The following is a 25,597-nucleotide window of genomic DNA, read 5'->3' as shown; positions in this document are numbered from 1 at the left end:
GCTATGACCAACCTAGACAGCATATTAAAAAGCTAAGACACTACTCTGCCAACAAAGGTCCTTTTAGTCAAAGTTATGGATTTTCCAGTGGTCATGTATGGATGTGAGAGTTGGATATAAAGAAAGCTGAGTGCTGAAGAATTGATGCTTTTGAACTGTGGTGTTGGAGAAGACTCTTGAGAGTCCCTTGGACTGTAAGGAGATCCAACCAGTCTATCCTAAAGGAAATCAGTCCTGAATATTCTTTGGAAGGACTGATGCTGAAGCTGAAACTCCAATACTTTGGCCACCTGATGTGGAGAACTGACTTATTTGAAAAGACCCTGATGCTAGAAAGATTGAAGGCACGAGGAGAAGGGGGATGACAGAGGAAGAGCTGTTTGGTTGGCATCACCAACTCAATGGGCATGAGTTTGATTAAACTCCTGGAGTTGGTGATGGACAGGGTGGCCTGGCATGCTGTAGTCCATGGGGTCTCAAAGAGTCGGGCACAACTGAGTGACTGAACTGAACTGAACTGAGGGAAGAGTGTTCTAAAAAGATTCTGGGGGCTTCTCTGGTGGCTCAGTGGTAAAGAATCCACCTGCCAATGCAGGAGACACGGGTTCCATCCCTGGTCCAGGAAAGCCCCACACGCTGCAGAGGAACTAAGCCTGTGCCACAACTATTCAAACTGTGCTCTAGAGCCCAGGAGTGACAAGAGAAGCCACCATACACCACAGCTAGAAAAAACCCAACATAGCAATGAAGACCCAGCACAGCTGTAAGCAAATAAATAAAAAATTTAAAAAAGATTCTGTGCTGTACAGTAGGTTCTCATTAATTATCTATTTTATTCATAGTATCAACAGTGTATATATGTCAATCCCAATCTCCCAAATCATCCCACTCCTCTTTCACCCTTGGTGACCTAAATGAGAAGGAAATCCAAAATAAGACGGGATATAGTTGTACATACAACAGATTCACTTTGCTGTACAGTAGAAACAAATAGAACACTGTAAAGCAATTATACTCCAATAAATTTTAAAAGGGATAAAAGAGATTCTGGTCTCATGCACCATTTAAACCCTACTTTAAAAAACAGATCTCTCTAAAAAGTGTGAGTCAGGTGAAAGCAGAAGTGGCCTTGAACCTGCTAAATTACTTTAGCTGGCTGGCACAGTCAGCTGAGACAACACTTGTGAGTTTCTATATCGCACAAAAACAGCGTGTCAAAGATTCAGGGTGGTTCAGTAATCAGGCAATGATCCGCTATGCAAACAAACATCTGATGAGGAGACGTTCGTGTGGTTCCCAGGAACAGACTACTTACTCTTCAGAGTCTGTCATTTAGTAATCGCCCTGTTGGGAAGACCTCGGTCAAGACAGTGTCTGAACTGTCTTCCTATGTGGCCCTGAATATCTCGTCTCCAAGACAACCAGTCACTCACACACACGTGTCTGCCACGGAGTTCATCACATCCTGCTGACACAGTCACATTCTCAAGCTTCCCTGAATTACTTGCACAGACGTCCTCCCAGCTTGTACTTACAATGTCTGGTCTCTGAGTATAGAGAGGATGAAGTCGGACTAACAAAACTGCATGTTCAAAGCTTTAAAAGTTATTATCACATAAATGTCATTGGAAACATGTCACTGGTGACTTCTGGCTCCATTACACTGGATAAGAAGCAAAAGTGTGTCAGTCGCTTCAGTTATGTCTGACTCTTTGCGACCACATGGACTGTAGCCCACTAGGTTCCTCTGTCCATGGAATCCTCCAGGCAAGAATACTGGAGGGGGTAGCCATTCCATTTTCCAGGGGATCTTCTCAACTCAAGGATTGATGATCGGTAAATCAAGTCAAAACCTAATGTGCACTTTTTATTGGCATTTGATAGTATTTTAAAAAGCAGAGACATTACTTTGCCAACAAAGGTCCGTCTAGTCAAGGCTATGGTTTTTCCTGTGGTTATGTATGGATGTGAGAGTTGGACTGTGAAGAAAGCTGATCGCCGAAGAATTGATGCTTTTGAACTGTGGTGTTGGAGAAGACTCTTGAGAGTCCCTTGGACTGCAAGGAGATCCAACCAGTCCATTCTAAAGGAGATCAATCCTGGGTGTTCATTGGAAGGACTGATGCTAAAGCTGAAACTCCAATACTTTGGTCACCTCATGCGACGAGTTGACTCACTGGAAAAGACTCTGATGCTGGGAAAGGTTGGGGGCGGGAGGAGAAGGGGACGACCGAGAATGAGATGGCTGGATGGCATCACCGACTCTGTGGACATGAGTTTGAGTGAACTCCGGGAGTTGGTGATGGACAGGGAGGCCTGGCGTGCTGTGATTCATGGGGTCGCAGAGAGTCGGACACGACTGAGCGACTGAACTGAACTGAACTGAAGGAATGTTGCTTTTGTTTATAAGGTCCAAGGACTTCTTCACGACACTTTTATGTTTGAGTGTCATTTTTTTCCCAATGCTCCAGGCCTTCACCAGACCTGACCTTAAGAGAAACCACTTTACAGAGGCTGAACTACTCAAGTTTCCTCACTGCCTAGCTGCCCCGGGGCCACGAACTACCCACCACTGTTCCTCTCCTGCATCCTACATGGCAGAACAAAACATCTGGAGTTGAGACACACAAATGGAAATTACCACAGGAGCCAGTCCTGGGGTAGGAAAGCCTTAACTGTAATTTATGAGTTGCCCTAGGCTCAGTGGAGACAACCTATGTTAAAAACTCCAGAAGCACCTAATGATGGGAGTACACCCACAGGATTGTGGGATTTTCCCTGAGGAATTCAACCAGGTCCTCACATTAAATACCAGTGAGAAAACCCTTTATGCTCTAACAGAGAGAGCACTCTGTTCTTAATAAGGCAGCACTTGGGGAAACCTAGGAATGAGAGCCTAACCCACCTGGGCATCATCAGGGCCTAAGTGAAGGATCAGAAAGAAAGAAACAAATGGAATGTATGAACCAATTTGTTGTTTTTCAGTCACGAAGTCACGTCTGACTCTTTGGAATCTCATGGACTACAGCACTCCAGGCTTCCCTGTCTTCACTGTCTCCTGGAGTTTGCTCAAACTCATGTTCACTGAGTCAGTGATGCCATCCAACCATCTCATCCTCTGTCATCCCCTTCTCCTCATGCCTTCAATCTTTCCCAGCATCAGGGTCCTTTGCAATGAGTCAGTTCTTTGCATCAGGTGGCCAAAGTATTGGAGCTTCAACATCAATCCATCCAATGAATAGCCAGGACTGATCTCCTTTAGGATTGACTGGTTTGATCTGTTTGCTGTCCGAGGGACTCTCAAGAGTCTTCTCCAGCACCACAGTTCAAAAGCATCAATTCTTCGGTACTCAGCCTTCTTTATAGTCCAATTCTCACACCTATGTATGACTACTGGAAAAATCATAGCTTTGACTAGATGCATCCTGTTGGCAAAGTGATGTCTCTACTTTTTAATGTGCTGTCTAGGTTGGTCATAGTCTTTCTTCCAAGGAGCAAGTGGCTTTTAATTTCATGGTGCAGTCATCATCTGCAGTGATTTTGAAGCCCAAGAAAATAAAGTCTGTCACTATTTCCATTGTTTCCCCATCTATTGCCATGAAGTGATGGGACCGGATGCCATGATCTTCTTTTTTTGAATGTTGAGCTTTCAGCCAGCTTTTTCACTCTTCTCTTTCACTCTCATCAAGAGGCCCTTTAGTTTCTCTTTGCTTTCTGCCATAAGGGTGGTATCATTCATCTGCATATCTGAGGTTGTTAATAATTCTCCCAGTAATCTTGATTCCAGCAAACAGGAAAATCCACATATAAACAGTAGTCCAGAGAAAACAGGAGTAACCTATTAATTTCACAGAGAACAAGCTTCAAAGCAAGGAAAGGTATCAGAGAGTATTAAATAATGATAAAGGGATCAGTTATCAAGAAGGCATAACAATCCTTCACGTGAATTAACCCAATAATGGACAAACTGTGTGAAGGAGAAACTAATAGAATTGCAAAAGACGCAGGTAAATCCATTATCTGAGCTGGAGATTTCAACACAGTCTATTAGAAATAGACAGATCATCAGGCAGCAAATTAGGAAGGACACTCAACAATAACATCTAGGAGCTTCCCTGGTGGTCCAGTGGTTATGAATCCTCCTTGCAGTGCAAAGGACACGACTTCAAACCCTGGTTCAGGAGCTAAGATCCCACACGCCATGGAGCAACTAAGCCCATTGCCGCAACTGCTGAAGCCATGTGCTTCAGAGCCCGCACTCCCCACTACTGTTTATATGTGGATTTTCCTTCATCTGTTTGTCTTTACACTCAGTGTGAGTTTCCTATGGACAACGTGTGATTGAGTCTGCTGTTTTGACCCAACTTATAATCAATTATTGGTCATTTAGACTTTCAAAGTGATTACTGAGGTAGTTGGATTCATATCTACCATATTTGTTACTATATTTGTTGCCCTTTACCAGCTAATTTTTTTCAACACTTTTTCTGCCTTTTGTGATTTTACCTGAGCATTTTACCCCCCACTACTGAGCCCGGACCCCCAACTACTGAGCCCGCACGTCGCAACCAGAGAGTCTGTGAACTGCAACCAAAGATTCCACGTGACGCAATGAAGATCCTGCATGCTGCAACTAAGACCCGACACAGCCAAATAAACAAATATTAAAAACATAACATTCATCAACTGGATGCAAGTCACATCTCTGAATTATGGCAACAACAGAATACACATTATTCTCATGCTCATATGGAAGATTCACAAAGATACAGCATGCCACATTCTGGGCCACAGACACACTGTAACAAATTTAAAACAACAGAAATCATATAATGAACCTCCCTGTTGGTACAGTGGATAAGAATCCATGTGCCAGTGCAGGGGACACAGGTTTGATCTCTGGTCCGGGAAGATTCCACATGCCGCAGAGCGACTAAACCCATGCAGTGCAACTACTGAACCTGTACTCTAGAGCCCGTGCCCCACAAGAGAAGCCACCTCAGAGAGAAGCCCCTGCACCACAAATGGAGAGGAACCCCCGTTTGTCAAAACTAGAGAAAAGCTCACACAACAAGGAAGGCCCAGCACAGCCAGAAGTAAATTCTAAAAAATGAAAGGAAACTACAGACCAATCTCTCTCATGAACATAAACATGAACTATTGCTACATGAAAATATTAGCAAATAGAATCCAACAATGTATAAAAATAATTATACACCACAATCGAGGGTGGTTTACTCCAAGTATGCAAAGTTGGTGTAATATTTCTATTAATTTTAATTTTAAAAAGAATAGTAATCCTGGTTGATCACATCTAGCTTTTAAATTTATCTTGTGAAGTAAAAAGTTAGAAAAAGCAGTAACTCAAAAGTATGGCCCAGGGATGTTCAGTTCAGCTCCAGCTATGTTTGTGTCTCCCCCAGATTCATGTGTTAGATCTTGATGCCCATGTGATGGTATTAGGAGGTGGCCCAGGGTAGACACTTCATCGTGAGAGCCCTCAGGAATGGGGTCAGTGCTGTTACAGAAGGACCACGGAGCCCCTTCCCCTTTCTCCTTGTGAGGTCCACCTGGACCTGACCCTGACCCTGACCCCAACCACACTTGGCCTTCAGCCTCCAGAATGGTCTATTATTTATAAGCCTCCGTGGCTGTGGTCTTTTATTACAGCAGCCCAAAAGGACCAGGGCCCTCCGCTCACTCTACTTCCGTGAAAAAGGTTCTGTGTGCGTGTGTTGTGTGTGTGCTGTGTTCTGTGTATGTGCTATGTAGGTGTTCTCCATATGTGTTCTGTGTGTGTGTGTTGTGTGTGTGCTGCGTTCTGTGTATGTGCTATGTAGGTGTTCTCCGTGTGTGTTCTGTGCATATGTTGTGCGTGTGTTGTGTGTGTGTCTGTGTGTGTTGTGTAGAATAAGGCCTCTGACTCTCACATTTTATAGGGATGAGCCCTAGGAGGTGATCAGACAAGCACGGTTTCCTCCTTCCAAGCTCTTTGCTCCAGATCATCTCTCATTATCATGAGGGTGACACTCTCTCATCCATTCAACCATTTTGATCATTTGTTGCATGCTGGGAAGCGTGGTAGGGACTGAAGGTCTGATACGCCAAGTTGGGTGGCCCGTGGTTGTGGCTGTGGTCCCCCTGCTGGGGTCCTGGGCTCTGGGGGCCACCTGAGGTAGGCATGTTCTCCACGTTGTCATGTCTACCACTAGAGACCATCATAAAGCAGTTGGTGATGAAGCTTGATTTGTCATTTCATGATCTCTCTTTTCCTTCAGGATCTCGAGCAAGTGTTCAGGTGTCCTGGGTTTGAGAAGCAGATTAAATCACACACATTCATGCTCAGGAACTTCCATGTAAAAGCCAGTCTGATGGATCTGAGGGATTGTTTTCTTTCTACATGAAATTCTGTGGGCATGCACTCTAGTTCTCTAGATGAAACTTGCTTACCCATGCTCCTTGATGGTAGCATGATGACTAACTTACTCAGAGACGTGAGATTTAAGCAAAGGAACAGCGTTGAACTTGTGTTTACAGGAAGTTCTAAAGCTCCATGTGCCCAAAGGAAAAGAGTTGCAGCATACTGCTTGTTGCCTGAGGACTAAGCGCCTTCCACTCTTGGATGTAGAATAACCAACGTCCTTTGCATGCAATCACGAACTACAGAAGACAGATGTGCTGCTTCTTCCTCACGTCCTCAAATTATTGAACTTATCTGATAAAGGAAGACACTAATTTAAAATACCATACCATACCTGGATCCAGTCAGCAATTTTCCAATTAAAAATCCCATGGCAACTAGCTGATTTGCCTGTTTCATTGGTTGGACAAATGTTTTAATCTATTGTTCTGTGCCCTGTCTTAGATTTACAGTGATACACATTAGCAAACAAATGCTAGTTATCTGCATGTCTGTATAACTGCTGCTATATGTGTAAATCCCACCTACGTGACATTTAAAAAATGTATTAAATAGACTCCCTCAGCATTAACACTGTTGGAGAAATCTAATTCCGAGATTATCATAATTGAAATGCAATTAAACATTTAATACTCTCTCCCTGAGATTGACAAAAGAGTTCAACAATGTTTGCATCAGAGCTTCTTCAGTCCCTTCTTCTTCATAATTTTACATTTAATACCATCTGTCCATTTTATCTAAAATAAATATGTTGCTAGAAATTGTCATTTGGTGAGAATTAAGAACCTTTCCAAACATCATGCTACTTTCTGCCTCTCTGCTATTAATCACTTTTATGAATGAAAGACACAAATAGGTACAAAGATACGTAAAGATCCCTGACTTGTGTCCTATCTACAAGAATGGACGATGGCCACTCTGACTGGTATGAGGTGGTATTTCATTGTGATTTTCATTTGCATTTCTCGTAATGTGATGTTGAGCATCTTCAGTTCAGTTCAGTTCAGTTCAGTCGCTCAGTCGTGTCCGACTCTCTGCGACCCCATGAATCACAGCACGCCAGGCCTCCCTGTCCATCACCAACTCCCGGAGTACACTCAAACTCATGTCCACAGAGTCGGTGATGCCATCCAGCCATCTCATTCTCCGTCGTCCCCTTCTCCTCCCGCCCCCAACCTTTCCCAGCATCAGAGTCTTTTCCAGTGAGTCAACTCGTCTCATGAGGTGGCCAAAGTATTGGAGTTTCAGCTTTAGCATCAGTCCCTCCAATGAACATCCAGGATTGATCTCCTTTAGAATGGACTGGTTGGATCTCCTTGCAGTATAAGGGACTCTCAAGAGTCTTCTCCAACACCACAGTTCAAAAGCATCGATTCTTCGGCGATCAGCTTTCTTCACAGTCCAACTCTCACATCCATACATGACCACGGGAAAAACCATTGCCTTGACTAGACGGACCTTGGTCGGCAAAGTAATGTCTCTGCTTTTTAATATACTATCAAGGTTGGTCATAACTTTCCTTCCAAGGAGCAAGCGTCTTTTAATTTCATGGCTGCAATCAGCATCTGCAGTGATTTTGGAGCCCAAAAAAACAAAGTCTGACACTGTTTCCACTGTTTTTCCATCTATTTCCCATGAAGTGATGGGACCAGATGCCATGATCTTTGTTTTCTGAATGTTGAGCTTCAAGCCAACCTTTTCACTCTCCTCTTTCACTTTCATCAAGAGGCTTTTGAGTTCCTCTTCACTTTCTGCCATAAGGGTAGTGTCATCTGCATATCTGAGGTTATTGATATTTCTCCCAGCAATCTTGATTCCAGCTTGTGCTTCTTCCAGCCCAGCGTTCCTCATGATGTACTCTGCATATAAGTTAAATAAGCAAGGTGACAATATACAACCTTGACGCACTCCTTTTCCTATTTGGAACCAGTCTGTTGTTCCATGACCGGTTCTAACTGTTGCTTCCTGACCTGCATACAGGTTTCTCAAGAGGCAGGTCAGGTGGTCTGGGATTCCCATCTCTTTCAGAATGTTCCACAGTTTATTGTGATCCACACAGTCAAAGGCTTTGGCATAGTCAATGAAGCAGAAATCTTACTACGTGCCTATTGTCCATCTATTAATTTGGGGCAAGCATAAATGTGGTTTTGAACTGTTAGTTTAAAATCATTATAAAGGCTCAAACATATCTTTATTAATCAAAATAGGAACCATTAGAATCAATACATTTTTGCCAATGAGAAATAAGTTTGTTTATTCCTGTAGCAAAAAAAAAAAATCCATGCTTTGGGATATGACAAAATCTTGGACAGCTTTTTTTGCATCCTGCTGGTTGTGGAAGTGCTTTCCCTGCAAAAACTCATCAAGATGCTTGAACAAGTGATAGTTGGTTGGCGAGAGGTCAGGTGAATATGGTAGATGAGGCAAAACATCATAGCCCAATTTGTTCAACTTTTGAAGTGTTAGTTGTGTAATGTGTAGTTGGGCATTGTCATGGAGAAGAATTGGACCCTTTCTGTGGACCAATGCTGGCTGGAAGCCTTTGAGTTTTCAGTGTATCTCATTGATTTGCTGAGCATACTACTCAGACATAATAGTTTTGATGGGATTCAGAAAGCTGCAGTTTGGGCTGCAGACCACCAAACATTTACCATGACAGTTTTTTCTTGCAAGGGTGGCTTTGGAAAGTGCTTTGGAGCTTCTACTCAGTCCATCCACTGAGCTGATCTTCAACAGCTCATATTTTTGAAAATGTACATATTAAATAATTTCACTGAGATTTTTTATAAGTCCATCTGGACAAAGTGTATGCTATATCACACACACACTCTTGCCAGCCAACTACCACTTGTTCAAGCATCTTGATGACTTTTTTGCAGGGAAAATGCTTCCACAACCAGCAACATGCAAAAACGTCTGTCCAAGAGTTCGTCATATCCCAAATATGTGTTACTGTTGTATTACCTGAAGAGAGAAGTTACATTTTTAAAGGCTCTCATTTGAGGTTCAGTAGAGAAGAAAGGCTAAACCCTTTTATTAAGTAACCATTATAGAATAAATTGAATACAATAACATTTACAGAGCCTTAGCTTTCATCAGGGAGAAAGAAAAGGAGTAAACAAAGCTAGTAAAGCATCTTTTCCTTTACCTCAGATCCCCAGACACGCTAGCGGGAATGAGAACCACTGTCCTGCTGGAGCTGTTGTGTAGGGAGCAAAGCCTTCCTCCTTAGGTCAGGGGGACACGGTGTCTCAGAGGTGACCGAGGCTGTACAAAATGAGAGATGAAGCATTTCAGCATCAGAACCAGAAAGGACAGAGCTGCACTGGACAATCACAGTCCACAAAAGGACTACGAAATGGATTTCACCGTTTGTGTTCATTCCAACTTGGCCAATTCTTTCTGTATTTTCTTAGCGTTTCCATAGAGACAGTCTCACAAAATGATCCTCTTCTAAGCCACAGAGAAAAAACACAGACAAGAGAACAAGGAAACAAAGAGAAGACAGAATTTAATTTAAACTTATAATGATGGGAAATGGAAAAGCAGTCCTTTTCTTTTGCTGGTGTGATTACTTGGAAAGGCAGTAATTTTGCCAAACAGACTTTTCTGACAGTGCTCAGGAATGGCCTTGCACTTACTGTTCTACTGCAAGCCTTGAATAGTGGAATTCTGTAGAATGAAAATTCTGGGGAGAGCTATCTAAATGCTGTTTTACAGGGAAACATTGACTTTTTCCCCCCAAGTAGTATCTCTTTTAAAAGTTATCAGAGTTATACATATATGGGAGAAAATTCATTACTGCAAAGCAAACAGAAAGTTTTAATCATCTTCTGTGATTCCACTACCCAGAGAAAACTGCCACTAATGATATTTCTGATTAGTGTGTGTGTGGATATACACAGAGTTCCTTGCTGCCTCTCCACAGCATTCCACTACATCAGCTTCCTGCTTAGAGGCATGTGCATTGCTGTGTTTTTAAGAAACGATTTTAATCTATTATGAAAGCAAAGCTTTAAATATAAACCTGAAATGATACACTCACTACTTCCTTCTGAAGAATTCCAACTACTGGACTTGTTTGCATGTATGTCTTCCATAAAATTCTCTTGTGTATAAATTACATCATGGGTTTCCTTGGTGGTGCAGGGGTGAAGAGTCTGCCTGCCAGTGCAGGACACATGGGTTTGATCCCTGGTCCAAGAAGACCCTACATGTCATGGAGTAATTAACCCTGTGCCCCACAACTACTGAGCCTGTGCCCTAGAGCCCGTTCTCTGCAACAAGAGAAGCCACTGCAATGAGAAGTCCACGTGGCAGAGCTGGAGGGTAGTCTCCACTTGCTACGACTAGAGAAGAGCCTGAGCAGCAATGAAGACCCAGCACAGCCAAACATAAATAACCAAATTAATTCCTTAAAAGTGAACTACTTCATTTGATTTTTAAAACTATCCTGTGACCTGGGTAGGCCCACTCTGACCATGGTTAAAAGTTTATCATATGAATGAGTAAACTGAAGCTGTTTAATGGAAATGCAAAGAGTCAGACACGACTCAGAGTCTGAACTGAACTGAACTGAATGGAAAGCCACACTTGAACTGAGCTGTCTCTCCAAAGATTCTGCGTGATTTTACAACAGCCAATGGCAGAGATGTCCATGGTATATCAAAGTGTTGTCGAGTGTAGCAGCTGTAAGAAATTGACAAAGTGAAAGGAAAAGTCGCTCAGTCATGTCTGTTCTTTGCAGCCCCATGGACTATACAGTTCGTGGAATTCTCCAGACCAGAAAACTGGAGTGAGTAGCTGTTCCCTTCTCCAGGAGATATTCCCAACCTAGGGATCAAACCCAGGTCTCCTGCATTGCAGGCAGATTCTTTACTAGCTGAGCCACCAGGGAAGCCCAATAAATTGACAAACTCCATGTAAATGACAGTGTGGTGACATGCCCAGAGTGGCATGGCTGGGTTTAAAACAGATGCTCTGTGTCAGCTGCAGCTTTGTTTCCTGGAGAGGCTCCTGGAACTGGGATTTTGATTTTTGTTTTTGTTTTTTAACAAAAGCCACCATGCAGAGCTGCTTTAAATTATCACAATTTTGCCTTCCCTGCTGTCCCATTCTCCAGTTAATTCTGCTGAATGCATGCCCCTTTCCCTCCAGACCAGCCACTGGGCAAGGAGCAGACAGCACGGGGAGCTAACTGTGTTCCAGCTAATGAAGCCCTGTGCGAGCCCCCATGCCCTTTGCTACTGAAGGAAAACGTTGCCTCAAGGCGCTGATGACCCTGTCTGCAGGGCAGCACTGGAGCCACAGACTTGGGGACACAGTGGGGGAGGGAGAGGCTGGGACACACTGAGAGAGCAGCAGTGATGTATACACACTACCACGCGCAAAACAGACCTCGTGCGAAGGCGCTGTCCCGCAGGGAGCTCAGCTCGGGGCTCCGCGGCGACTCGGGGGGTGGGATGGGGAGGAGGGAGGCCCCAGTGGGAGGGGATGTATGTATACTCAGCTGATTCACTTCATTGTGCAGCAGAAACCGACACAACATTGTAAAGCAACTGCACCCAGTGAAAGAGATAATGTGTGTAAGAAAGTAGACATCCCGCTGGACTTGCCGTGTACCTCAAACAAAATGAGCAGTAAAGTACACTTTAATAATCTTCAAAAGAAAAAAATGTTAAATATTTCAATTCTAATTTTAACCCAACCCAAACTACTACACTGAATAACAATATATCACTTAAATGCATAAAACTTATACATACAAAATCCTACTCAACCTGATGACATAGCTTGATAATTAAAGTGAAGCCCTATTAATAACCCCATGAACACACAAGTTCCAGTCTACTAATGTCTAACATTGATACAGTTACACGTGTAATTATCTGCATCTGGTGAGAAAGGTCTCTAAACATAGAAGATTAAAAGGCGCAGACACCAGGTGCACAAAAACGATGCCTGTGTAACCTGCCCCGTGGGAAACGGCAGGGATGGAAGGTAAGCTGTAAGAGGAGGCTCAGCAGGTAGAGAGCGCCCCTGCAAGGCAGGAGACACCGAAGACGCAGGGTCATCCCTGGCTTGGGAAGATCCCCTGGAGGAGGAAATGGCAACCCACTCCAGTACTCTGGCCTGGAGAATCCCATGGACAGAGGAGCCTGGCGGGCTACTCTACTCTCACAAGAGTCAGACACGATTGAGTGACCAAGCACACAGGAGGGAAAGTCTGAGTAAGTTATATTAACGAATTAGGGTTGGCACGTTGTATGTCAGCTACTTTGGTCCTAAGATTAACTCATATCAGTAGAAATCCAGTGTAAAGCATGTTAAGGATTACCTCAAAATAAAGTTAAGTCCTATAAAGAAGTAAAGTGAAGCTGTAAAAATTCATAGCTAAAAGAAAAACATGAAATAAAATTAACGCTGTGTATGTTACCTAACTGTACAAAAAAGATCTTCATGACGAAGATAATCATGATGGTGTGATCACTCACCTGGAGCCAGACATCTTGGAATGTGAAGTCAAGTGGGCCTTAGAGAGCATCATTACGAACAAAGCTAGTGGAGGTGATGGAATTCCAGTGGAGCTATTTCAAATCCTGAAAGATGATGTTGTGAAAGTGCTGCACTCAATATGCCAGCAAATTTGGAAAACTCACCAGTGGCCACAGGACTGGAAAAGGTCAGTCTTCATTCCAATCCCAAAGAAAGGCAATGCCAAAGAATGCTCAAACTACCATGCAATTGCACTCATCTCACACGCTAGTAAAGTCATGCTCAAAATTCTCCAAGCCAGGCTTCAGCAAGACCTGAACCGTGAACTTCCAGATGTTCAAGCAGGTTCTAGAAAAGGCAGAGGAACCAGAGATCAAATTGCCAACATCCACTGGATCATGGAGAAAGCAAGAGAGTTCCAGAAAAACATCTATTTCTGCTTCATTGACTATGCCAAAGCCTTTGACTGTGTGGATCACAATAAACTGTGGAACATTCTGAAAGAGATGGGAATCCCAGACCACCTGACCTGCCTCTTGAGAAACCTGTATGCAGGTCAGGAAGCAACAGTTAGAACTGGACATGAAACAACAGACTGGTTCCAAATAGGAAAAGGAGTACATCAAGGCTGTATATTGTCACCCTGCTTATTTAACTTATATGCAGAGTACATCATGAGGAATGCTGGGCTGGAAGAAGCACAAGCTGGAATCAAGATTGCCAGGAGAAATATCAATAACCTCAGATATGCAGATGACACCACCCTTATGGCAGAAAGTGAAGAGGAACTCAAAAGCCTCTTGATGAAAGTGAAAGAGGAGAGTGAAAAGGTTGGCTTGAAGCTCAACATTCAGAAAACGAAGATCATGGCATCTGGACCCATCACTTCATGGGAAATAGATGGGGAAACAGTGGAAACAGTGTCAGACTTTAATTTTTTGAGCTCCAAAATCACTGCAGATGCTGATTGTAGCCATGAAATTAAAAGACGCTTACTCCTTGGAAGGAAAGTTATGACCAACCTAGATAGTATATTAAAAAGCAGAGACATTACTTTGCCAACCAAGGTCCATCTAGTCAAGGCTATGGTTTTTCCCGTGGTCATGTATGGATGTGAGAGTTGGACTGGGAAGAAAGCTGATCACTGAAGAATTGATGCTTTTGAACTGTGGTGTTGGAGAAGACTCTTGAGAGTCCCTTGGACTGCAAGGAAATCCAACCAGTCCATTCTAAAGGAGATCAATCCTGGGTGTTCATTGGAAGGACTGATGCTAAAGCTGAAACTCCAGTACTTTGGCCACCTCATGCGACGAGTTGACTCACTGGAAAAGAGTCTGATGCTGGGAGGGATTGGGGGTGGGAGGAGACGGGGACGACAGAGAATGAGATGGCTGGATGGCATCACCGACTCGATGGACATGAGTTTGAGTGAACTGCGGGAGTTGGTGATGGACAGGGAGGCCTGGCCTGCTGTGATTCATGGGGTCGCAAAGAGTTGGACATGACTGAGCGACTGAAGAAGAAGAAGAAGAAGATGTACCTATGAAAGTTAAGAGAATCTTAAGAGTTCTCAACATAAATAAAAAATACTTTTTATTAGATGGGGAAACATTTATTCAATGTTGTATTTATATAAGATTGGATGTTCAATAATTTTTTTGTGTGATAATCATTTCATCATGTATATAAGTCAACTTATTACAATGTATATTTTAAAATTATACAGTTTCTATATGTCAATTACATATCAGTAAAGGTGGAAGACACATTTTTAAATTAAAAAATATAATAATAAAAAAATATAAATAAGCCATGAAGCTGACTTTAACACTTCTGATGACACCACAACGAAGATCCACACTGGGATTAGATATCCCTCTATACTTAGTCCTACATTCACATAATTATAACAACAAAAGTATTCCCCAGCATAGAATGAGCATCAGCCTAAAAGTCAGAGATCTTGGCAGTGATTCACGTTCCTCTAGAGAAGCCTGTTTGATAATCGACAGGCTCTGGTAAACCCCACCCTCAGGGAACCCGGGTGAGGAACAGCAGAAAGCATAATTACCATAATTGTCAGAAGTTCAGTCAAGGCATAGCCCATGGGAGGGGCAGACTTAGGCTGCATTTTGTACCTCAGGAGCATAACTTATACAAAAGTTTTTAAGAAATAAAAAACCAAAGGAGAATTTGGCAGTAAATAAGGAATAGAGAGCATGATTGAACCATGAAGCACACAGTCAACCTCTCCAATATCAATAACTTCATAACCCATTCAGTTCAGTTCAGTCGCTCAGTCGTGTCCAACTCTCTGCGACCCCATGAATCACAGCACGCCAGGCCCCCCTGTCCATCACCAACTCCTGGAGTTCACTCAACCTCATGTCCATCGAGTCGGTGATGCCATCCAGCCATCTCATTCTCTGTCATCCCCTTCTCCTCCTGCCCCCAATCCCTCCCAGAATCAGTCTTTTCCAGTGAGTCAACTCTTTGCATGAGGTGGCCAAAGTATTGCGGTTTCAGCTTTAGCATCAGTCCTTCCAATGAACACCCAGGACTGATCTACTCTAGAATAGACTGGTTGGATCTCCTTGCAGTCCAAGGGACTCTCAAGAGTCTTCTCCAGCACCACAGTTCAAAAGCATCAATTCTTCGGCGATCAGCTTTCTTCACAGTCCAACTCTCACATCCATACATGACCACTGGAAAGACCATAGCCTTGACTAGGCGGACCTTTGTTGGCAAAGTAATGTCTCTGCTTTTTAATATGCTATCTAGGTTGGTCATAACTTTCCAAGAGATGGGAATACCAGACCACCTGACCTGCCTCTTGAGAAATCTATGTGCAGGTCAGGAAGCAACAGTTAGAACTGGACATGGAACAACAGACTGGTTCCAAATAGGAAAAGGAGTACGTCAAGGCTGTATATTGTCACCCTGCTTATTTAACTTCTATGCAGAGTACATCATGAGGAACGCTGGGCTGGAAGAAGCACAAGCTGGAATCAAGATTGCCGGGAGAAATATCAATAACCTCAGATATGCAGATGATATCATCCTTATGGCAGAAAGTGAAGAGGAACTAGAAAGCCTCTTGATGAAAGTGAAAGAGGAGAGTGAAAAGGTTGGCTTGAAGCTCAACATTCAGAAAACTAATATCATGGCATCGGGTCCCATCACTTCATGGGAAATAGATGGGGAAACAGTGGAAACAGTGTCAGAGTTTATTTTTGGGGGCTCCATCGCTTCTCGGCCTTTTGGCTAAGATCAAGTGTATTTTTTTGGGCTCCAAAATTACTGCAGATGCTGATTGCAGCCATGAAATTAAAAGACGCTTACTCCTTGGAAGGAAATTAATAAGCTCCTAACATACAAGAGGAGATAAGTCCTGACAAGATGAGCATCCTGGAAAGTGCGCTTGGATGGATCGAAGTGAAGCCTAGAAGAGATTTTAAACCTCAGAATTGTGTGCTAAAACCAGACCAAACTTCCCACCAGATTCAACTCTCATAAGTAAATAAGACTATTTACAGCATCTATCTGTAGAAGATGGAAATTTAAAGCTGGTGCTACAAAGTACCATAAAGGATGATGAAAGAAGTTAAATATCCTGGAGCCAAAGGAGCTTCTTATGGACAGTTTACAAGAACAAACTTATCCTATGATTTTATGAGTAGAGCTAATAAGCCTTATAAGCCTGGTGATAGCTGGTTGCCCAGAAAAGAACTTTAGTTCAACTTTAAATATTACTGGAAAACATAACTTTTAAAATAACTTTCAGTGTTATTTTAAAAGATTTAAGTTTTTAAATACAGATTTTTAGTTACCAGGTCCAAATGTTTCTGGGCTTCCCTGGTGGCTCAGTGGTAAAGAATCGCCTGCCAATGCAGGGGACTCGAAGATCCCTGGGTTGGGAAGATACCCTGGAGGAGGGCATGGCTACCCACTCCAGTGTTCTTGCCTGGAGAATTTCCATGGTCAAAGAAGCCTGGTGGAACAGAGCAGGCCAAAGCCTGGTGGGCCATGAGTCCATGGGGTTGCAAAGAGTGGAACGTGACTAGGCAACTAAACAGCAACAACAAACGTTTCTAGAGAATAAGCATATACAATACACAGTTGGTTTAAAAGCAGTCATCAATTAAGAAAGCATTCAAGGTCAACCACACAATCACCTAAATACCAATAATAAATACATCAACTATTAATTAATACCAGACAAATGTATTAATATACAATACACAGAAGAACTATACAAAAAAAATCTTCATGACCCAGATAATCATGATGGTGTGATCACTCACATAAAGCCAGACATCCTGAAGTTCAAAGTCATGTGGGCCTTAGGAAGCATCACTACAGACAAAGCTAGTGGAGGTAATGGAATTCCAGCTGAGCTATTTCCTAAGAGATGATGCTGTTAAAGTGCTGCACTCAATATACCAGCAAATTTGGAAAACTCAGCAGTGGCCACAGGACTGGAAAAGGTCGGTTTTCATTCCCATCCCAAAGAAAGGCAATGCCAAAGAGTGTTCAAACTACCGCACAATTGCACTGTTCTCACACTCTAGCAAAGTAATGCTCAAAAATCACCAAGTGAAGCTTCAACAGCATGTGAACCAAGAATTTCTAGTTGGTCAAGCTGGATCTAGAAAAGGCAGAGGAACCAGAGATCAAACTGCCAACATCCGCTGGATCATCAAAAAAGCAAGGGAGTTCCAGGAAAATATCTACTTCTGCTTTATTGACTGTACCAAAGCCTTTGACTGTGTGGATCACAACAAACTGTAGAAAATTCTTCAAGAGACGGGAATACCAGACCACCTGACCTGCCTCCTGAGAAATCTGTATGCAGGTCAAGAAGCAACAGTTAGAACTGGACACGAAACAACAGACTGGTTCCAAATTGGGAAATGAGTATGTCAAAGCTGAATATTGTCACCCTGCTTATTTAACTTCTATGCAGAGTACATCATGAGAAATGCTGGGCTGGATGAAGCACAAACTGGAATCAAGATTGCCAGGAGAAATATCAATGACCTCAGATATGCAGATGATACCACCCTTATGGCAGAAAGTGAAGAGGAACTCAAAAGCCTCTTGATGAAAGTGAAAGGGGAGAGTGAAAAAGCTGGCTTAAAACTCAACATTCAAAAAACGAAGATCATAGCATCTGGTCCCATCACTTTATGGCAAATAGATGGGGAAACAATGGAAACAGTGACAGACTTTATTTTGGTAGGCTCCAAAATCGCTGCAGATGGTTACTGCAGCCATGAAATTAAAAGACACTTGCTCCTTGGAAGAAAATCTATGACCAACCCAGACAGCATATTAAAAAGCAGAGACATTACTTTGCCAACAAAGGTCCATCTAGTCAAAGTTAGTTTTTCCAGTAGTCATGTATGGATGTGAGAGTTGGACCATAAAGAGAGCTGAGTGCTGAAAAATTTATGCTTTTGAACTGTGGTGTTGGAGAAGACTCTTGAAAGTCCCTTGGACTGCAAGGAGGTCCAGCCAGTCCATCCTAAAGGAAATCAGTCCTGAAATATTCATAGGAAAAACTGATGCTAAAGTTGAAGGTCCAATACTTTGGCCACCTGATGCAAAGAACTAACTCATTGGAAAAGACCCTGATGCTTGGAAAAATTGAAGGCATGAGGAGAAGGGGATGACAGAGGATGAGATGGTTGGATGGCATCACTGACTTGATGAACATGAGTTTGAGCAAGCTCTGGAAGTTGGTGATAGGGAGGCCTGGCATGCAGCAGTGCATGGAGTCGCAATGAGTCAGACTTGAATGAGCAACTGAACTAAACTGAATTTATTAATGAATAGAACCAATACTCTTCATACTAGTAACAAGAAATGTTTCTCCTTGCATAAAGCTTATATCAGAATGCATAAACCCACTGATAGTTAACAGTAAAATAAACCTAAACCAATACCTAATTATTTATTAAAACAATTGTGAATCAGCATGTTACTGAAAGAGTACTTTGGGTCTGGAGGCTCTCTGCTCAAAAGCCAATAAGCAGGCCAGAGTTTCCTTTCCTTTAGGAAAGGAAAGTGTGCTTTATTTTAGATACCGGCAATTGCGGAGAGTTGGTTGGTGGTCGTCTGTCCAAAGGCCATTCCCACCACTGCCAAGCAGGGGATGAGAGCTTTTATAGATGGTTGGGGGTCGGGTGGGAAGGAGGGGAGAGGGAGTGGGAACAGGGAGAGGGGCCACATGCAGAAACAGCACGGTCAGCTCTGACAGCCATCTTGAAATTGGTTGTCTGACCAGCATCATCTTGTTTTAAGGACAGTTGATCTTCAGCTCCAGGGTCAGTTTGTTGCCATTTCTTTGTGGCCAGTTCTCTGAATTGTGGCAGCTCATGGCCTGGGTACAGTCTGGTCATCAAGCAGTCAACTTCTCCCCCTGGCTTCAGTATCTACAAGACAGCTCACAGGATGTGGCTCAGAATATTATCTGCAGACCTTGAGACAGAACGAAAGGCCCTTGACGATGCTTACTGACAGTATTATTATCGTTTAGTCTCCTTTGACTGTTTTCCTTTCTTTCAGCATTTCTCATTTCCCTGATTAAACCTGCTTTTAGACTGAAACTCTCCACAGGCAAGAGGCAGGTGAAGGATGTGGTGGGGGCAGGGGGGCGGCAAGGACGACAGGGTCCTGCTCTGTTTCAAGCACAGACAAACATTCAAGGAAAGATTAAAACAAGTGAATGAACTCAGCAATTGCAAACCCCGCCTGTTTTTCAAGAACACTGCCTCTTGTAGTTCCGGTATTAGAGGCACGGCCTGTCTAGTGACGTCTCTCTAACTGTCATGGGATCCTGTCTGCGGACGCATCGCATGGACGTGTATTATCTGAATAAGGACTTGCGAGAATGGCTACATATGGTTTTACCAAGTATTTTATTTTTAATTAAAAATTTTTATTTTTTATATTTGTAATTTATTTATCATAATATTTGGCTGGGGCCAGTCTGGCACAAGGAATCTTTTAGCTGTGGCATGTGGGATCTAGTTCTCTAACCAGGGAAGGAACATGGGTCCCCTGCATTGTAAGCACAGACTGTTAGCCATGGACCACCAGGGAAGTCCCTACCCTGTCCTTTAATCACTGAAATTGACCTTCTTGGGAAGAGGTGGGAATAAAACAAGAGGAGAAGATGCTATGAAGTATCTTTGGATTAATCCATTAATCCAAAAAATAATCAAATTTTAAGGGAAAACATAGCATGTCCTCTGCTTGCCTCCTGTCTGTAGAAAACCTTTAGACTCCCAGGCTTCTCTGAGTTCCAAAGAGTACATTTAACCAGAGAACCGAGAATATGCAGAAAGGAAGGAAAACTGTCAACGAAGAGAACGCAATCACTCAGCCATTAAACAAAGTCAAGGATCTGTGTTCCTCCTCAAGGGCTGTAGAAAATGTTCTGAGCCGTGTCCTGCAAGCTGTCTTGCTGAAACACCCATCAGGTGGAGAGACTGACTGCGTGCTGCCCATAAGCAGCAGACTCCACACCCGTTAGAAGGTGATGATGCTCACTCCCAATGGCCTCGCCACCAGCCAATCAGGGAAGGTCCCTGAGCAGATCACCCACTCCATAACCCCTTCCTCAACCTTGTCTTTCCCAGGAAAGCCTTCAAGGAGCGTGAGCCTTTTAAGCACGGCCTGCCCTGGCCTCCTTGCTCAGCACCTGCAACGCATGCTTCCTTTCCTTCCCCGTAACGTGGGGTCAGTGGACGGGCTTCACTGTGCCGGGGCCAGAATCTCAAGTGGGGTTCAGAAACTGCACACCAAGGGTTATCGGTCACTCAGCAGAACACGGAGCACAGCTGCCCCAAGGTGCCTGGCCTCATATGAATGCAACAAGAGGAGACAAACGGCCACAGGCAAATCAGGGCGACATCCTCAGCTCAGATGTTGGAAATCTCAGGGGAACAAGACCCGCTACAGGAAAAGGGGAGAGAGGGGTCTCTGGGTACACACAATCCTGACTCGTGGAGAGTGGTGAGACCCACACTGCCCCCAGACCCTGCACCTGGGGTCACATGTCCACAGGTATCCACACGGATGGACCTTAAAAGATCATTTCTAAGAGAGGTTAGTCAGGCATAGGAAGACAATAGTGTATAACGTACCTTCTAGGCAAAATACCAACAGCTTCAGTTCAGTTCAGTCGCTCAGTCGTGTCCAACTCTTTGCGACCCCACGGACTGAAGCATGCCAGGTCTCCCTGTCCATCACCAACACTCGGAGTTTACTCAAACTCATATCCATTGAGTTGGTGATGCCATCCAACCATCTCATCCTCTGTCATCCCCTTCTCCTCCTGCCTTCAATCTTTTCCAGCATCAGGGTCAACAGCATCAACAGCTTACAAAGTATCAAATTTGTGAGCCTAAAGAGACTCTGAGATTTCAAACACAAAGTGTTCAAAGAAAAAAAAAAAAGAATAGAACATGAAGGGCCTGAAAATTAATTAGAAGATCTGAACTAACATAAACATAGAAACCTGTATGTATAATCAAGAATCCCCAAGGATTATCCTCTTCCTTTCTCCCTTCCTTCCTTCCTTTCCCATACACATAGGAATCTGTACCTCTAAACTATACACAGAAATCTGTATCTCTAGGAGAGAATGCACAGAAATTATCTCCTACCTTCCTTCTTTGTATACACAGAAAATTGTATCTGAGATACGTAATCCACCAGGACCTGATGCTCACAAATCTGTTTGACCTTCTACGGGGAAAAAAAATCGACATATCTCATAAATATGTTATACCTAAATCAGGCAGCTATATATGACAACAATCAGAATATTGCAAATTGACTATTCTGCAACATAATATTGGCATGATATTAAAGAGAGGTAAAGAGAAGCAGTGCCTACTTTATTCCCTCGACCTCCCTGACTGGGGCTGCTACCTCCATCCCTGGAGCCTAAGTAGGCCTAGGTCTCACTGCTGGACTGGGGTGAGTTTGACACAGCCTGGCAGGGTGGCCTTTGTTGAACCCTTTTTAAATATCTACTGCCTGCTATGTTCTGGCTTGGACCAGATTCCCCTGCAGGATCCAGGCCTCCAGGGACTTGGGAGCAAATATTACGAACCGTGCATGTGCCCTGGGGCTGGGCATTCCAGTTCAAGCCTCCTTTCTGAGTGCAGCCTCCTAGGCACCTAAGCACACTCAGCAGGGTGCTGTGGACCCAGTAATAATCAGTCTGGTGTGTGCGAGTGTGTGTGTGTCCCCGTGTGTGTGTGTGATGCTTCACAGGGGAAAAGTAGTGAAACACAAGCCCTTAGGTGTTTGCTTGGGTACAATGCACTCTAATCCACAGCCCAGAATGCTGACTTTCCCAGGAACCAGAGATATGCTTTAAAAAGTGTTGTTGCCTGTAAACATTTCCTGTAACTACAACTTGACCAAAGAGGCTGACCAGCACCTCTAATTCACAAGGCCTGGGGTTTCTGTTAATGACAGCTGCTCTCAGGAAATCTCCCAGAGTGGGGTTTGCAGAAATAAATTACAAACACAACAGAGTTTCAAGAAGCCAGTTGCCACAGTAAATTTTCCTCACACCCTTTAATGTAAAGGAAACAAAGAAAAAAAAAAAGTAAACCTCCACCAGAGGAGTAGGTGAGCAGTGTCCCCAACCGCTGCAGAATGCCAGCCAAAACACCACGGGGAATCATAATCCACCATCAGACTGGCCGTCCTCACAGGTCTGCAAACAAATGCAGGAGCGAGCCGCCAGGTGAGCTGACCCCACTCCATGTTCAGTGGAAATGGACATTGACAACAGCCTCGGTATGTAAAAAAAAAATCTCTCAAGAGAGCCCATCCTAGGATCAGACATCCCCACACCTGGGTCAAAATCCTGAGAAAGTCATCATTCAATAAAAACACATGCACCCCAACATTCTCTTCAGTTCTACTTGCAACAGGCAAAACAGAGCTTGTGAAATGTCCACTGACAGATTAATGGTTTAAAAAGGTGTGTTACATATAGACAACAGCCATGAAAAAGCACCACTGAAATTATGAAATTATGCCACTGGTCACTTGGAGGATGGACCTTGAAGGATCATACAGTAAGTGAAATCAGCCAGATGAGGAAGACAACAGCATTTGATGTCTCCTGTAGGAAAAATCTAAAAAGAGATACAAAGGAACTGACTTACAACCCAAAAAGAGACTCTGAGAATTCAAACACAAAGGGATCCAAAAAAAAAAAAAAAAGAAAGGGCAGGAATGAATTCAGAGGTAGGGACTTACATATACACAGAAATCTGCAGGTGTAACAGATAATCCAAAAGGATTATCTCTTTCCTTCCTTCCATATATACACAGAAATCTGTAGCTGCCAAAGATTCTCAAGAGGAACCTGATGTTCAGCAAGTGGAACTTTGCTTGAGCTTCTGTAATAATATCGATGACAAAAGAATCCAAAAAGGAAAAGATATGCTATATGTATATGTCATAACTGAATCAGGCGGTTGTACACTAACAGCAAGCACAAAACTGCAAATCGACTGTACTCTGACATAGCTTCAGCATGAGATTAAAGAAAACAAAAATTAAAATATCAATGCCTAATTTATTCCCTTCCACCTCCCAGATTTGGGCTGCTATCGCATCGCTGGAGCCTGAGCAAACTTGTGTCTCATGTTTGGACTGGGATGGGGTCGAGAATACAGCCAAAATATTTTTTTTAAAAGATGGGTAACCCTGTTATTTTGACCCCGTAAGGTACAATAGCCAAGACTGGGAATCAAGCTAATTGTAGAAGCACAGTTGAATTGAAACAGACGATGGGGTACATGTATACAAAGCAATATTTCTCAACCATAAAGAATCAGGAATGGATGCCAAGGCCAGCCACAGGAAAGTAGAGATGATCATTCCGAACGAAGTAAGGGACGCAGGGAGAGTATTCTATGATATCAGCCCTAGGTGTAATCTAAAGATGGAGACAATTGAACTTCTTGCCCAGAGACAGAACCTCACAGACATAGAAAAGAAACTTCTAATCACCAAGATAAAAAGATACCGGGCATGGAGAAATCAGTTCCTTCAGGGCTGCTTCAGACACTAGTATGCACATTACTATTTATAAAATAATTGACCAGGACCCACAGTATAGCACAAGGGCACCTATTCCACACTGTGTGCCAACATATATGGAAAAAAACTCGATATGTATCAATAGAAGTGAAACTAGTTGCGGTAGAAGTGGAAAAAAACACCCACAAGACTGTAATTCACGTGTATACTCCAGTTCAGATGAGATAAAAACAGCAATAGCAAAAAAAAAGTGCTGGGTCTATCTCCCCCAGGACATAGTGACCTGGGCTGGTGTCACATCCCTGGAGCCTGATTAGCTTGGGGCCCAGGGTTGGAGTGTCCTGGGGCTGAGGGAGCTGGGAGCATGTGGCGAGCAGTGAGCCTCCACAATGAACCTGGAGTGCCTGCTGCCTTCCAGATGCAGGCAGGATGATTTAAGGGACTGGGATTTATTAAATCCCTTAAATATATATACATCAAATAGATGATCAAAAAGTACTTACTGAACAGCATAGGGAAGTTTATTGAACACACTGTGATCATCTATATGTGAAAAAGAAACCAAAAGAGAATAGAAAAGTGTCTATGTATTAACATAATTGAATAGAGTTCCTGTACACCTGAAACAAACACAACATTAGAAATCAATTATATTCCAACAGAAAAGAACAAGAAAATTACAGTAAAAAAAAAAAAGAGTGCAACATGAAGAACTGCTGTCGCCTTGTGGCCATTTTCTGTAACAACACCATGAAGAGCGGTACAGATGGGCATTTAACACTCACAAGGATTCAAGGTCTGCAAATTGTCAACTAAAAAATATAGTCACAACCTGAAAGTAGAAAGTTATTTTACTTGGTGGGAATGTTTACAGCTCCAAGCTGAGAGACAGCATCTGAGTAGCTCTGAGAAAACTGCTCCAGGGAGGCAGGATGGGGAGTCAGTCTATATACAAGTCTGTGACAAAAGGGAACAGGCAGTCTAAATAGCAAAGATCAGATATTCAGTTAAGGAATTTAGCATTCTATGTATGGGAAGATGCAAGCCTCTAGGCTCACTGCATTATTCCTTTCTTATGAACTTCAGCTGTCTGGGGCCAACCCTGTTTCCTAGTTCAACTTGCTTCTTGCATTCCTCCCGTGGAATCACCGTGGGGGGTGGAAGCATCCTCTGTATCGCAGTTTGGGGAGCCCTCATTCACATTTGGAGGCCAGAAATCGCTGATGGCTGTGATATGTCTTGTTTATTAATATGGAAGGAGATATTTTCATTTCACAAAGTCAAAAACACCTGCTCTCCTAAGCTAGGGAGAAATTCCTTAGGGGTGGTCATTGGAAAAGAATTTAAAACAAGGCAGAAATTAACAAAGCCAATTTCAAGAAGTAGGTTTAACTCATACCCTTTAAAATAATCACAAGAAAAGATGTCAGCATTACTGTTTATTAGAGAAATGCAAATCTAAACTGCAATGGGGTATTACATCACACCAGTCAGAATGGCCATGGCCAAACACTCTAAAAGCAGTAACTGCTGGAGAGGGTGTGGAGACAAGGGAACCCTCCTCCAGCAAAGCTTGGGATATAAATTGGTAACAGCCAC

Source organism: Moschus berezovskii, chromosome 9 (assembly GCF_049115385.1).
Source record: "Moschus berezovskii isolate FMDL1 chromosome 9, NW_MosBer_1.0, whole genome shotgun sequence".
In the NCBI taxonomy this organism is placed as follows: domain Eukaryota; kingdom Metazoa; phylum Chordata; class Mammalia; order Artiodactyla; family Moschidae; genus Moschus; species Moschus berezovskii.
This window is presented reverse-complemented; position numbering follows the sequence as displayed.